The sequence below is a fragment of the Chenopodium album genome, chromosome 4 (genome assembly GCF_948465745.1).
Source record: "Chenopodium album chromosome 4, dcCheAlbu1.1, whole genome shotgun sequence".
In the NCBI taxonomy this organism is placed as follows: Eukaryota; Viridiplantae; Streptophyta; class Magnoliopsida; order Caryophyllales; family Amaranthaceae; genus Chenopodium; species Chenopodium album.
In genome coordinates this window covers 67,040,561-67,057,846 of record NC_137837.1, presented here as the reverse complement: position 1 = coordinate 67,057,846, position 17,286 = coordinate 67,040,561, and the positions used below count along the sequence as shown (strand labels likewise).

At 37.7% G+C, this 17,286-nt stretch overlaps 1 pseudogene; it reads left to right on the top strand.

The window, feature by feature from the left end:
• Nucleotides 1-319: 319 nt before the first annotated feature.
• LOC145627123 (epidermis-specific secreted glycoprotein EP1 pseudogene) lies at nt 320-1,752 on the top strand (annotated as a pseudogene).
• The last annotated feature ends 15,534 nt before the right edge of the window (nt 1,753-17,286 follow it).

The following is a 17,286-nucleotide window of genomic DNA, read 5'->3' as shown; positions in this document are numbered from 1 at the left end:
TAATTATAATTAGTAAGAGAATGTAAAAAATGTAACCAATAAATAGCATAAAAGTCAACATGTTACGATTAAAAGGAAACAAATGTAGCTTTTATGTACATCACTCGAGTAACCAACCAAGTTGCTAATAACACATTATAATAAAATAATTGAATTTCTTTTATAAAAAAATATTGTCATTATCTTACTAGCTTATAACAAAGAAATTGTCGTCCAGCTCTTCATTAATGATGACTAGCTAATTTAGGTGTGTCCACTTGATATTATTGTCTATAAATTCATACACTAAGATGTGGTCTTACCAATACAATAAGTCAATAACCATAAAAGAAAAAAAAAATGTCTACTCTTTTCACATCCTTGATATCAATTCTTTGTCTTCTTCTCATCATAATCTCCTTATCTCAAGCTCAAGTTCCTCCCTCTTCTACATTCAAACATGTCAACCAAGGTGATTTCGGCGATTACATAGTCGAATACGATGGCAATTACCGTACCCTAGACATATTTTCTAGCCCATTTCAACTATGTTTCTACAACACTACACCAAATGCATACACTCTTGCCCTACGTATGGGTTTGGTTCGGTCCGAGTCACTTTTCCGATGGGTTTGGGAGGCTAATCGGGGAAACCCGGTTGGTGAAAACGCGACATTCTCCCTAGGGACAGATGGCAACCTCGTATTGGCTAACGCCAATGGCCGGATCGCTTGGCAAACCAATACAGCCAACAAGGGTGTCGTAGGGTTCAAGTTACTTCCTACTGGTAACATGGTGTTACATGATGTTAAGGGTAGATTTATTTGGCAAAGTTTTGATTTTCCTACTGATACTCTCTTAGTGGGCCAATCTCTTCGACTTGGTGGGCCTACTAAGCTCATAAGTAGGGCCTCGGCTGAAGTTAATTCTAATGGGCCTTACACTTTTGTCATGGAACCAAGAGTACTAACAATGTATTATAAAAGCCCAAATAGCCCAAAACCACTTTTGTACTTTAGTATGTTAGATCTGCAAAAGCTCCCTTAAAGAAGTAACGTTTAGTTGCTCCCCTGAAAATGATGATAACTATGCTTATGATATAACATTTGCATATCAAAGTGTAGATGGATCAATTGGAGGTAACGCGGTGATTGCAAGGCCGAAATATAATAGCACATTGTCCATGTTAAGGGTTGGAATCGACGGGAATCTAAGGGTGTACACTTTCTCAGATAAGGTAGATTGGGCCGCTTGGGAAGTGACCTTTACATTGTTTGCTAGGACCTCGCCGTATGGGCTATGGGAAACCGAGTGCCAATTACCTGAAAAATGTGGGAAATTCGGGTTATGTGATGAGGATAGCCAATGTGTGGCATGCCCTACACCTAAAGGGCTACTAGGATGGAGCAAGAAGTGTGAGCAACCAAAGCCGAGTTGTGGTACTAAAAATTACTATAAACTTGAAGGGGTTGAACATTTTTTAAGCAAGTTTACTAAAGGTGATGGTCCTATGACAATTGATGCTTGTGGGATGAAATGTACTAAAGATTGCAAGTGTTTGGGATATTTCTACCATCAAGAAACTTCAAGGTGTTGGATTGCTTATGATATTAAGACTATTACTAAAGTGTCTAATATGAAACATGTGGGGTACATCAAAGTTTGAATTATGATCACCAAGGGAGTATATTTAGATAAATAATCAATTATTAGATTGTCCGTGTAAGTTTAATTATGACAACTTATGAATTATAAAAAAAGGGTTTTTCTACATGTTACCCCCAATTATTGCGTATTCTATATTGTGCCCTTCTAAATCCAAACTTCTACACGGTGCCCACAAATTTAAGTAACTTTATCACTTTTAACCATTCATTAAGTTACTGTCAAACACTTTAAATTAACTACTAACTATGGTTAGCAATATATATTTTTTTCCATTTATTTTATTAAAAACAAGGTTAATAAGATGTAATTATAACTTTATAAGATAATGTGGTTCTATTTCCCCAAATTCAAGATCTTCCACAATTGTCAGATTCTTCTTCTCCATAATAAACATTGATAAAATGAACTCTTTTTCTCTGAACTTTCTCAATCTTCTCATCACTAATTAAAATCCAAATTCTACAACAACGAATTAGCAAACAACCTCAACCAATTTCTAATCCGCAACCTTCCCCATTAAAACCCAAAAATCCCTCTCCCGTAAAACCGTCCAATTCAGCCCCAATATTCACCGTATCGTCATTCTCCGATGTCAAATCGACTCAAATGTAATTGCAAGACACCAAAACATGCTAAATTGAAGGTGTCTTCTACGAATCAAAATTTCAAGAAGGGGTGAATAGCAATCCGTCATTATTTTGCTGGTTATTTTATGTGAAAGTGAATTAAGGATGAGTTAGCTTTGATTGTAGTAAGTTAAAGGATGATTAGCTTTGTTTGTTTTGTAGGTGGATTTGTGTGAACATCATCAATGAAAATTCAAATTTGTGCCAATTCTTTCTCTGTCATTTTGGTTTTCTTTGCCTAGATTATTTTACAATTCTTTCTGTCAAATTTGTAAACATCATCAATGAGTGTGAGAGGTTTGATCAGAATGGGGTTTTATTTATGTATTTTATGTCATTTAAATTTAAGTAGTAATTAACTAAGGTGGGTGGTTAACTTAACCATAAGTTAATTACAGTTAACAAAACAGCTTATGGAGGGCATATATAAAACAATACACAAAACTTGTGGGCACCGTGTAGAAGTTTGAATTTGGAAGGGCACAACATAGAAAACGCAATAATTTGAGGGTACCATGTAGAAAAACCCATAAAAAAATTAAGAAAGCATGATGTATAATATACATATGCTAAGTTTATTTTGACGTGCCCATGTTATGTTAGATTGTCATTTGAATGGGTTTTTCTTGTAACCTTGACCAAGTTTTATCTCATTCTTATTCATTTTTCAAATGGTTGTATGAGGTATACTACTCTCTACTTCGTCTCTTTTTATTTACCTCATAGTGTGTATTTTTTAGGCACGTTCACAGGAAGCATTGAAACTTAGCAACATTATCACTGGTCGCAGGATCATTTATATATTAGCAAGAATGGTACTTGTAATTCATCATAAGATGCTAAATGGGGAGACACTTTTAACATTGAACCTAAACTACTTTTAAAATTTTCAATGTCTTCATTACTATCTAATTACATACTACCTTCGTTTTTATTTAGTTGAGACCTTTCTTTTATCACGATTATTAACGCACTATTTAAACGATTAATATCTCTAATTTTCGACATTGAAAAATTATAAAAAGTGAATATATATATATATATATATATATATATATATATATATATATATATATATATATATATATATATATATATTTTATATATATATATATATATATATATATATATATATATATATATATATATATATATATATATATATATATATTTTGATACGATTCAAATTTGATCCCACTTGACTATATTTTATCGTAGTTATAGATTACAAAAGTCAAACATAGTTTTTAAATAATATACAAGTCAAATGGTATCAACTAAAAAAAGGAGGAAATATATACCGTCTAAAAAAACAATGGGCCTTGAGGCTAGATATAGCAGTTCAAATTTATTATGAATTTCACGATCACGTTGGGCCTAGACCCGGGCTTGGGGGAACACAAAGGTTACAAACTAAGATGCTCATTTTTCCATGTTATAATGCAATAGAAACATGAATAAACAAGCAAAAGAAAGAATAAGTTTGAACATACGTAATACTCTCTCTCTCTCTCTCTCTCTCTCTCTCTCTCTCTCTCTCTCTCTCTCTCTCTCTCTCTCTCTCTCTCTCTCTCTCTATATATATATATATATATATATATATATATATATATATATATATATTCGTTTAAAATCGCTATATACCTTAAATATTTATGAACATCATCACTTTCTCTCATAATTACTTTAGGTACCACTACTTTTGTCTCTTGTCAATTAACTCAGCCAAAATTTAATAAAGTAGGCAATTGACATAGAGCAAATAATTAGGGACCAAAGAAGTAGAGATACAAGCAAACAACTCTTTAATTATTACATTTTTATTTATCTTTGCTTTTGTACATCACAAACAACTAACAAATTAGTTAAGAATTACTAGCATTAATTTTATTTTATTATTATTATTATTATTATTATTATTATTATTATTATTATTATTATTATTATTATTATTATTATATCTCAAAAACAAAAGTCATACAACCTACAATAAATTAGTGGGAAGCCGAGATACAATCTGGGCCCCCACTCCTCTAGCTATAGCAAAGCCTACCCTAGTGAATATGAGCTGCAGCACGAGCCCCAATGTCTTGCGTCGTCGAGAACCTCTAAATCCACTTCAGCAACGCAACATCCTCCTTCTCTAATTCCCCAAGCGAAGAAAAGGAGAAGGGAATGAAACCATATCCAATCTCCAGACAACGAGCCTCATACTTAACCAGCTTCCGATGAGCCGCATCAGCCATAACCCGTCCAGGACAAAAGTCAGATAGCCCTGTCAGTGTCAAAGGAGAAGACCCTGTGAAGTCGACACATACATCACGACCACGATCCCATGAATAAAGTAACACATCAGCAGGTCTGAGGCCCCCGTCATTCCCTCCAGACAATCCTATGTCAACCTCCTTTCCTGCTGAAATCCCAGATCTGTAGCAAATATCAACAAATGTATCCGGAACAACATTGTGCTGATATTTAATACCTACAATACCAGGACACGACACCGCATGGTCGCCGAATATATCCCCTGTAAAAACCCGAGAGCAAGAAGAGCACGGTGTCGAGACAAAGAACAATGGAACACCTATCCGATAACACAGCACACATCGGTATGTCTTAGTGTTCAGCGTCTGACCCAATCCATAAATCGGGACTGCCCGAAGCCAAGCAAAGGTGTGATCACCTTGCTGCGACTTTCACAATGTCGACTGCCGAGGAGACAAAGAAAAGGTGGATTCTGCAGAAGTGGTAACCTTTGTGAAATATATATCTGCCAATTTCTTCATGAATTTAGGGGCAGCGACCTCACAAGGATTACCTAAAATGTCAGACTCAACCGTTCTAGTAAACAGACTCAACGCATCCTCAAAAGCTTGACCAAGACCAACAATACCAATACGACGCAGAAGCTGCATCTGCAACCCAGTAGACTACGTACAACCGAGAAGCAAGAAAAGCATAATGACGAACATCATCTGCGGAATAAACACCAAGCCCTCCAAATAGTGGCAAGCCGCCACTGCCAATCACCAAACCTGGGCCTCGAAGCAGTAACAATACGCCCAAGGAAGATTAAAGAGCCACGTCGAAAACGCGTTGAGCCACCTTGAAAGCACCTGGTGGACAAGTACACAAGTCAAAGTAGAGTTTAGAAACTCCAGTACATGCCCTAAGTAACAACAGATCACACTGAGGATCATCCAGCATAGCAACCTTATCCATAAGCGCAATGGTCTTGGTCACCCTCTGCATCACAAGCTCGCCACTAAACCTTGAATCAAAACTAACGGGTGCACCAAGCAGCTTAATACCATGCAATGGTTGAGCAATAGAAGGGGGAAACACCCACAAGCCTGCTTCGAGGGTCTTTTATCGGCCAGAAAACTTCAGTTTTTTCCACATTGAGATGCAACCCAAAACGAGGTCCTTCCTCCATAAACTGTAGAACCTTCCCTACCACCAAAGTGTCTCCAATAATAGTGTCGTCATCGAAATACCACGCTTGAAGACATACCTCAAAAGCATATCTGATTTTACACATAAGGGGTTGTAAAACCAAAGAAAAAAAGGAGAGGGATCACCCTACTGCACCCCCTGAGACGACCATAAGGTGTGGTTCCCATAATACAATCTGGCTGGATTAGAGTAGCAGGATTCAACCCACCACAAAATACCCGGACAACGACGACGAACTTCACGTAACATGACCGCACGATAAACTAGATTGAAGGCATTTTGATAATCCACCAACAACATAGAAAGACCAACATTTAAACCACAATCCTCAATCAACCGATTCACAGCATGAAGAATAGCCTCACCCCCTGAAGAAACCCCAACGCCAAATTGAAGACCATCAAAGTAACTTCCCAAAGACTGGCCAACCATAACAGCACCGACCTTTGAAACCAAACGTCGCCAAACAGTACCCACAGCTATAGGACGTATACCACCATCAGGCTTGATAAGTGGTGTGAGAGGAGAACTAGCAATATACACTCCTAGTTCCATAGGACATCTGCCAGCAAGAAAGAGATTAACAACCCCGGAAATAGAGGCAACCAAATCATCTGAGACAGCCACAACAGAACCACTCAAGCAATCCATAAGGTGTTGAGCACGTAAACCGTCCCTACCACATGAAGTACCACGCGGAAAACTCTTAATCCGATCCAAAACAACAGCAGAAGTAGCAACAAGATGAAGTTGATCAACAGGTATATCAGTAGGCAAGGATGGAGCTGGAAAGGAAGGGTGTTTTGATTGTAAATCTACAAGAGTGGCCTCATTACGGAGCAACCTTCGAAGAAGAAAGAACCCGGTCTGCAGCTGTGTAATGGCCATCACAAATCTTCCTACGACATTGCTTGATATTACGCTCATCCAAATCAAGGTCCTCATCATCAACCACTGACAAAGTAGGAGAATCCTTTGCCAAAGTTTCCCTCACAAGCTGCTCACAACCACCTGGTGAACTCCAAGAGCATATAGCACGAGAAATACTCTCCTCTTGATGCCGACGCTTTACGGAAGACCTAGACTCATGACTACTCCGAGGGCGAAAGGTTTTAAGGTTGCAAACAGGTAACACCAATAGCAAGACCCAACTAGAAATGTCATCAAGCTTAGAGATCACCTTATCAAGAGCACCTTTAAGAACCCGAGAAAACCCCAAACGACATTTGGGAGGGATAGACTTCACAGTGCGAAACCCCTTTGAGAACAAAAAGTTAAGGAGAGCCACATCAAAACCACCAAGCTAATCTCGCACTAAACCATCCACATGTCCAATATGAGCCGGAGAAGAGGGAGCTTGTGGCTTGGAGAAATTAAAAAGCACAAAACGAACAATACCATCTCCTTCATCAGGGGGCGACACATTCTCACCCACTCGATGACGACACTTAGCACGAACCGTATGAGTTTTGTAACAAGCCCCACATAACCAAATCCCCATACGGGAAAAAGTAACTTCCGCCTCAGTATAAACGACCAAATTAGAAGTAAGAGAATGTTGTATGATATCCCATGCACCAATACAACAATGGCGATCATGATCATGCTTGATCAAAGAACTTCTAGTAAGGCCATTTCCGTTTCCATCTTGACAACCACTAAGACCCACAAAGGACAATGAAACTGCAACATGGCAGTTTTCAAAGCTACACATAACCAACCACAAAGCTGCCACAAACGACCTTAAACTGCCACGAGAAGGAATTAAAACAGCACACCATAAACTGCACCAAAAATGACCCAAAAATGCACCCGAACTATACACTAAAACCACACCAAAAAAGCACCAAAAACTGCACTTAATGTACACCAAAACTACACCAGTTACTGCACCGAAAACACCCCAAAACTACACCAAAATAACCAAAAAACGACCTGAAAGCTGCAAGCCAAACGCACTAGAAAATGACCCAAAACACAACAGAACCACCGCTCAAAAACTAATCAGAAACTGACCTAAACCAGAGCCAAAACGCACAGAAACAACCTCTAGTGACCAGAGAAAAAAAAATAGCCGCCGGAACCTGCTATAACCCGCCTGAAAACGCCTGAAACCAACTTGGAAAACACCTGGAAACTGCCCTTTACACGCTTGAATTACACCCAAAACTACACCAAAACAGACCTGAAATTGAACCCCAAAACGCCTGAAATTGCCGCAATATGCTGCCAAAAACTACACCTGAAAGCTGCCTTAAAACACACCAAAAACGCCCAAGAAAACCTGATCAAGAACACGACTAGAAACAACACCCAACGACGAGATAAACACACCATAAAATGCACCAAAACTGCCTGAATTTTGCGAGAAAAACGCCTGTGAAGAACACACAATCGCCGGAACCCGCTAACTGAATTAAACACGCCTGAAGCTTTCCGAAAAAGCCACTGGAAAGTAATGAGGAAGCCTATGAAACACCCAGCCCTAATTGCCTCTAACGAGAGAATAACGACCAAATTTTGAACATTATTATTATTATTCTTATTATTATTATTATAAAATTTCAAAAAACCTACAAAGTCAATCAATTTACAAGAAATTGGTGGGGAGCCGAGATACAATCAAGGCCCCCTCCTCTCTAGCTATAGCGAACCCGATCATGTTAAAGATGTGAGCAACTGTACGAGCACCAATATCCTGAGTCTTAGCAAACGCCTGAACCCGCTTTAGCAACACAATAGCATCCTTCTCTAATTCCCCCAACGAAGAAAAAGAGAAAGGAAGACAACCATAGCCAATAGCCCTGCAACGCACCCCATACTTGCCCTGCTTCCGCTGAGCCGCCGCTGACACAACACGACCGGGAACAAAGTCAAACAACCCCAATTGCATTAAAGGTGAAAACCCTGTCAAGTCAACAAATACATTAAGGCCTCTATTCCAGGAAAATAAAGCAACACATCTGCTGGTCGAAGAGCCCCGTCGTTCCCTCCAGTCAACCCAACGTTAACCTCCTTTCGAGCAGAAATCTCATTCCGAAAACAAATATCAACAAGGATGTCACGAACAACGTTGTGCCGATGCTTAATACCTACCATCCCAACACAAGACACTGCATGATCCCCATAAATATCCCCATCAAAAACCCTTTAGCAAGCAGAGCACGGTGTTGAAACGGAGAACAAAGGAACACCCAACTGTGGGTGTCGTTTGAAGTGCGCCTACGTTAAAGCATGTGTGAATATGCCTGACACTCATAGGAAGTGGGAATTGACATTAAGATTAGGGACAAATAAAGTAGGGAGCCGCCAACAAGTTTTTAAGGAACTTGTAAACCGTTCACGGATCATAAAAGGCAACCACGAATAAGGGACAACGATAGGCAACAACGATTGACCCATAAAGGTTACACCCCATTCATAATCCATGAGATTACTAACTCCATATGGTTCGGAACCACGAAAGGAGGATCGGGGATGATGGTACGAAGTGAGTCATGGAGTCACATTCGCCCGTATTGGCCTCTACTCGATTCTTATAGTGAAAAGCGATTCCTGCAATCTCAAAGGCATACAAACAAAGATTCAATTTGCTCCAAACTATTATTATGCTAAATTGGTTTAATATTAATGCAACACATAATTCTAAAATATTTGTGATCAATTGAATTAAACAACAAGATTAAAAAGGAACCTAAACCGGTTGTCCAAATTATCTTATTAGGCGTGATTTTCAATTACATATTCCCTTTAATATGGTGATCATAAATAATATAATAGAATAAACATTAATATTGGAAGCAATTTAAGAATAATAGCGTTAGTAAAATTAAATAATAAATAAATCTAATCATGATACTAGCAATATTAAAATAAAATAAGAGTAATTAAATTAATTAATTACTCACATTCCGCGTGTTCCTTTAAATTGCTACATCATGAATAAATTGTTAGTAACTTCAATAAAAATAAATCAAATTGAAACAATTAAATTAAATAAATGTAGATTTAATTTGGTCCAAACCCTCATTTAATTATAACTTTCACGCCTTGGTTTAAGTATAGAACTTCGGATATTGTATGGACTCCTTGGAGCGCTTAAAGGAAGAAATAGTGAAAGAATGGGATGCTAGTATTTAGGCTATAGAGGGAGAAGAGAATTATTTGATGATCAAGCTTGTTGATCCTTGAAAAATGGGAGATATGACCTCTATTTATAGGGAAAAAAGAAGGGTCGAGAAAACAAGATAAGATCCGAATTAAATCGGAATAAAACTCGATAGATAGCAGTTTTTACAGTTTTTGTTTTTATCATATCTTTTGATCTAGAAATCGAAATAAGATGAATAAGATATCGTTGGAAAGCTCTTGAAGTCTACTTTCTAACCCAATTAGAATCGGATTAAAATATTATTTAGAATAAAAGATATGGAAGAAATAGTGAGACGGTGTCAGTTTTAGATAGAGTTTGACATTTTATTCATATCTTTTCCGTTATAGCTCGGAATTGATATTATAATATATCATTGGAAAGATAATTTCAAGAGATATCCAACCATATAATGTTTGGATAAAAACTATGAAGCACTGTAAGGAATAATTTCAAGCCTTTAATCCCACTAGCTTGAACCCCATTGTGATCATACACTAAAGTACGGTGGCGTCTAAAAGGGAAGAAGATAGAGAAAAAATTCAATCAGGAAGTAGGATCGAGCAAACAATACGAAAAACCGGTCGAAATTAGAACGCATATTTCTAGCTCGGTATTGGGGGAAATTGGCGCCAACAATCAGAGACTGGCGCCAGATTTTACCTGTAGCGCCTGGCGCCAATACTGGCGTCTGGCGCTACAACTAAAACACTGGCGCCAAGCTCTGGCCCCTGACGATACTTCCCACATGCCTCAGCAGCTTTCTGTGCTCGATAAAGTTTTCCAGTTTCGCGCGGTGTTATTCCAGTCCTAGTTGTGAAAGACGTTTCTCAAATTTCCTACGTGTAAAATCCTATGTTTTTAACTCATTACGGATGGTCTTTCCAATGAGATCTTTTTTATGCATATGACAATAATGTTAATCAAAATTACGCACATGAAATACTTAGAACGTTTCGAGTCTCATCCACTCATTCTAAATCATTGCCGAAACAAATTCAGGAATTGAAATAGAAATCCTCCCCAGTGGAGTCGCCAAAAACTGTAGAGAATAATTTCAAGCCTTTAATCCCACTAGCTTGAACCCCACTGTGATCATACACTAAAGTACGGTGGCGTCCAAAAGGGAAGAAGATAGAGCAAAAGAGTCGCCAACAAGTTTTAGGAACTTGTAAACCGTTCACAGGGTGAAGGTTACACCCCTTAACGATCCAAGAGATCGTCAACTCCATAAGGTCTAGAACCAAATAAGGGTTCGGGGATGAAGGTACAAATTCAACCTAAAAGAGATTGAACCTGCCCTAATAATAGGCCTCTACTTTATTCTGATCGTATTCATGTGCGCTTTTTTATTAACATGCAATCAATATGATTAACCCTAAACCTGTTTATTTATGTTGGTTGAATTTAATGCATAAATAAACTATTATTGGCGATCACTTGAATTATAATCATATTAACCCTAACAAGATTATTAATTATCTTATTAAGCGTGATTACAAGTACCAAATCCCTTTAAACATGCATAAAAGGCGTGATCAAGCAATAAATAATGTATCAAGCAACATGATAAATAATATAAATATCATGACAATAAAATTACAATCATAATAATAATAATCATCATCAAAATAATAATAATAATAATAATAATAATAATAATAATAATAATAATAATAATAATAATAATAATAATAATAATAATAATAATAATAATAATAATAATAATAATATTCATAATCATCATAAATTATAACAATTATAATCATATTCATGTTCATGTTAATATTAAAGCATAATAATAATAGCAAGATCCTAGGCATGATACTAACAAGATTAATAACAAACCCTAGCATGTCACTAAGCAATAAAAATCAAATCTTTAACCCTAACATGATACTAACAATCATAAATATTAGGAAGAGAATAGGAAGCATCGTAACAATCATATTAAATATTAAAATTACCCTAGACATGATACTAGGAATATCATAATAACAGTTTAAACATGATTTCTACATCATAATATCAATTAAAACCATTAAAGCACTTACTTTGATGCTTCGTACCTCTTTCTAATAACAAAATACACACGTTAGTAACTTCAAGGAAAATAATAATCAAACAATTAAATTAAATAATTGAAATAGAGATTTGGGACCAAACCCTCAGAAATTAAACCTTTCACGTCTAGGGCGAAGGCAACTTCGAATATGGCTAGGTGTTTCTAGATCTTGCGAATGCGGAATTTTGTATGTAAAAGCAAAGTAAGAAGAAAGAATTGAATGATTAAGAGAATAGGTGATGAATGAAAACCATTGGTGAAAATTAGTTCCTCAAAACGGAGTTTTTAATACGATATTTATAGAGAAATCAGCCAAACAGATAAATTAAACAAAACAGAGTCTGACGCACAAAAAACAGAGCTGGCGCCAACCCCGGCTAGCTGGCGCCAGGCCCCAACACCAGCGCCAGGCGCCAATGGCTAGCGTCAGGCGCCAGGCCTGGGGTTAGGCGCCAAGCATGGTTTTAACGCGTTTTCGCAAATCCGAAAAGTTTACCGTACTGGAGGATAAAATCATATAATTTCCTCGAAAATGCTATTTGATTTTGATTAAAACTCTGAAAAGTCAACAAAAGTCAATTTATCAATGCTAATCGAATTAGGAATGAAAAGAACCTTCTAGAAGAATCTAGAAGACTAAAACCATTCCTAATTGCATTAGGAATGATAAATCATATTAGGCCCTCCCCTAGATCATTGGGCCGTACATAAATCTCAAACCAGGCCCAATTTGGTAAATTGGCCATAACTTCCTCAATATTCAACGGAATTGGGCTCATAATATATCGTTGGAAAGGTCTTGTCAAGCCCCATCCAACTACACTATTATTGGACCCTTATCATGGACCAACCAAACTGGATTGGCTGTTTACTTAAAATAAGTTTTCAAAAACAGAGAGAAGAGAAAAGAAATTAAAACTTTCCGCAACACTAGACTTTCCACACTTTCACTTCATTCGATTATGATTCGACGTGAAAGGTACTCATCACTGGGTTTGGTTTTGGGGAGACACAAATGGGTTTCTACAAGCACGAAAATAATATCTGTCTCTCTTTGAACGTCTTTCAATTCGGATAGAAATAGGATTTTCAAAAAAAAGGAGTTTTATTCAATTTCAAACTCTTTAATCTTATCTTTTCAGAACGGATAATTAGGATCTTTTAGAAACTTATAGAAGCTTCTAATTAATCCTAATTGGTTTAAAAGTTGGATTAAATAAGTTGGACCCTCCACATAATCATTGGGTCGTAGGTAAGGTGGGCTTAGGTTCGGTTTAGGCTCAGTTTAATATTTTGGCCATAACTTATTCGTTATAACTCGGATTTGGGCTTATATTATATTGTTGGAAAACTCTTTTAAAGCCCCATCCAACTATTCAATCATTGGACCCAGATTATGGACCAAAATAAACTGGATCAAACGTTTTTATAAAAAGGACACGAAATGAATGATTTTAAAGGACACGAAATGAATTATTTTGGGTTTAAAGGCACGAAAAGAGGAAATAAGTTATGGTTTGGGGAAATGGGCTAGGAATTGGGTTGGTTTATGAAATGGAAATATGGATTTAAGCACTCCAAAAATTAAATACTCAACCCGACCAATAATGGCGGTGAAAGGTTGTTCATCATCGGGTTTGGTTTTGGGGAGACATTTTTAGGTGTCAAAGCCCCCACTTTGACTGAGTTTGTAGAAACGTCAGTTTTGAAAACGATAGTCAAAGTAGTCGATAGGGACGGAGAATGATTTAAGACATTCTGCGATCCTAAATCTCTCTGTATACGCCAATACCTGCAGAAAAACGTTAATTCCACAGATAAAAGAGTAAAGGGATAGAACGCTTATCTGACACCAGTGTATCGGTGACAAATGAGTTTGGTATTTTCCTATGCTTGAAGGAATCCACCGGATGACGTTTGTTTTCCATGCTTGAGGAAAGCTGACAGATGAGTTTGGTAGCTTTCTAAGCCTGAAGAAACCTACCGGATGAAACTTTCCATGCTTGAGGAAAGTCGACATTAGCGTTTTTATATTCTTGAAGAAATCCACCGATAATGCTTTCCATGCTTGAGGAAAGCCGACAAAGGAATTTGGCGGTTTTCTATGCTTGAAGAAATCCACCGGATAATACTTTCCATGCTTGAGGAAAGTCGACAAATGATGAGATTGCAAGACTCTGTGTATCGAGAACCTTGCGTCATGAAATGATGGTGGTTCGATTGTCCTCGAACATGGGTTGTAGATGGTCCGCTTGTCCCCGGACGTGGGCTGTAGTTGGTTCGCTTGTCCCCGAACGTGGGCTGTAAATGGTTCGCTTGTCCTCGAACGTGGGCTGTAAATGGTTTGCTTGTCCCCGAACGTGGGCTGTAGATGGTCCGCTTGTCCCCGGACGTGGCCTGTAAATGGTCCACTTGTCCCCGGACGTGGGCTGTAGAGAAGACCTGCAAAAATAAATTTGCCAATGGACTCGTATATATTGTGATTGACTTGACCACTGACTTGACCAAGTTTGACTTGATGTGACATGACATGTGTATGACTTGTGAGTGTGTATGTGTGTGTGCAGACACAAGCAAACGAAGATGCAAAAGCAAAAATTTTCCGTCAATTTTTTTCATGAGTGGAGGGTACCGACTTCCTCCCGAAAAATAAAGATGTGAAAACTGAACTTTTATTTTCGAACTTCCCTCAATGAGAAAAAATTTTGAAAAAGTTTTTGAACTTCCCCAAAAGAAAAGACTTGAAACAGAGAAGAAATTTTGAACTTCCTTATTGAGCAAGACAAAATGAATCGCATGGATTGTATGCATGATGCATGTTCTTAGGCCAGGAGGCTAAGGACAATTACATCATGTGACACGATAGATGAATGAACTTAGGTCATGGAGCTAAGCATCATATATCGTGTAAAGAAGCGATCTTGAACGTCACTTAGGTCTGGAAGCTAAGCACGTATATAGATAAAGTGATTATTGCATAATGAACGTTGCTTAGGTCAAGGAGCTAAGCGCGATATGCTTTGTATGATTAAAAATCATTGATATATAAATGTTTCTCAGCACATTATGTGATGCATGAAACAATGAATATTTCTCAGGTCCGAAAGCTAAGCAAGTATACAATGTTTCTTCTAATAAATGTTGTCTTTAAATATGATGAAACATGCACAGTGTTGAAACAAGATTTCATGATAAAGGGCTCTTAAAGGGAAGGATGATTGATATGGATATGGATGTGTGAGTGAAGTGAAGTGTGTGAATGTGATACTAAGGTTGGCAGCAAGGGTTATGGAGATGGAAAGAGATGTGAGAAGAGTCAAAGATGATGACTCTTTAGGCTAGGTAGGTTAAATGATGTGGGTTCAAGCCCCCAAGTCTAGCTCTAAATGGGTAGGGTCATAGGATTAAGCATTGGATATTCTTCGACTCGATCATGCATATGAATGTGGCCGCACCTCAATGTGAGGTTGCCTACGTATCCGTTAGGAATCAGGCCGAACGTAGCTCTAACCGAACTTTGCACAAGTGTATGTACACCTCAAAGAGGTCTTTCAAGGGTTGTAATATGGTTAAGTTGATGGTTTAAAGAAGAAAAGGGTACAAGGCTCAAGACCCGAGAGAATCCCCAAGATGTGTAATTGTGAATTTGAAAATTTTGAATTTTGCAAGTTTATTTTCATTTTTTTTTGTTTTGATTTTTTTTTTTTTTTTGAATCAATGTGGGCAATCTCAGATCATGCGGTCCATCACTCACTTAGCATTCATGTTTCTCAGGCACGGTACCAAGCACTCGATGAGAGACGCAATTTGAGACGTGTTCATATCAAAGACATTGGAACACTTGTCTTTAGACACTTGCCTTTAGACATTTTTTTTTACTTGCTTTTTTTTTTTACTTGCCTTTTGAATGTTATACAATAACACATCTTCCAATCCCAGGGTTAAGTGAATGTGGGTTGAATAAATGAGGCCAACCGTTAGACGAGGCTCAAAGTGGTTGATGAAGAAATGGGTATTTGATTGAAAATGGTTTAAGGGGAATGACAGGGTTCCAAAGGTGCCTCAAGTCATCGGTGTACCTTGGGTTTAGTTCGGTAATTGATTTTTTTTTTCTTTTTTTTTTAGAATGAATGAATGAAAAATTCTATGATCGAGATGTAAAGGAAAATTGCTCATTTTATTAATGGAAAAAATGAACGAAACACATTAAACATATAAAAATTCAAAGTGGAAAACATATGCTAGACATGAATGGGGGAATGGAGATGAATGATAAAGAAAGAAATCATGAAATCTTGCACGAAGGATCTGTGCGCCTTGTATTCATTACTTCTTGGCGCCTGGAGGGACAGGAAATTTGTTTGCATCCATCAAGTCTTGAATGACGTCCTTCAAATTCCAACATTGCTCCGTAGTGTGGCCCCTTCCTTGATGGTACTTGCAATGGGCATTGGGATTCCATTTGGCGCTCCTTTCTTCAGGTTTTGGCTCTGGAAATGGCCCAATAGGTGTGATCAAGCCTTGACCGTAAAGGCGATCAAAGGCCGCATCATAAGTCATTCCTAAAGGAGTGTAAGTTCTTTTCTTCTTGGGCAATGGAGCATCAAGAGCTAACACTTCATTGATATCAACTTGGCTTATATTGTTGGTAGTATTTTCGTGCTTAGAAGACGAAGAAGAAGGATGGTTGTTCTTCTTGTTTTTCCAAGTGTTATTATTGTTACTGCCAGCAGTCTTTATTAGCTCATCCTCGATATTGATGCCAGTGTCGTATACAGCTTCGAAAGTGTTCAGTGGAAGAAATTTGAGATGTTCCCTATATTTATGAGTCAGATTTTGAATAAAGAGGCGAACCATCTCTCTTTCTTTGGGAGGATCTACCAAGAGTGAAGCTGTTTCCCTCCACCTGTTCAGGTAAGCGGTGAAGCCTTCATTCTCTTTCTGTTTGAGAATGGAGAGTTCACGTTCAGAAGTTTTGGTTTGAATGTTACACTTGTAACGATTCATGAAACTGTCGGTGACATCTTGCCAAGTCGCAGTATGCTTGGCATCTAAGGAATAAAACCATTGTTGGCAAGCATGTTCTAAGGAGAGAGGGAAAACCGTAGGGAAGAGTGTTACGTCAAATCCCTTAAGAGCCATGGTTGCAGAGAACGCCTTCAAATGGAATATTGGATTGTCAGTAGGTTTGAACTTTGGAATATCAGCAGTGGAGAGCTTTTCAAGGAGTCTGTCCTTCACATCTAAAGAAGTGGGAGGCCGTTCCACATAAGTGAAATCCTCAGAAATCTTACTCATTTGTTCATTCAGTTTGTCAAGGGTGGAAACAGTGACCTTGTTTT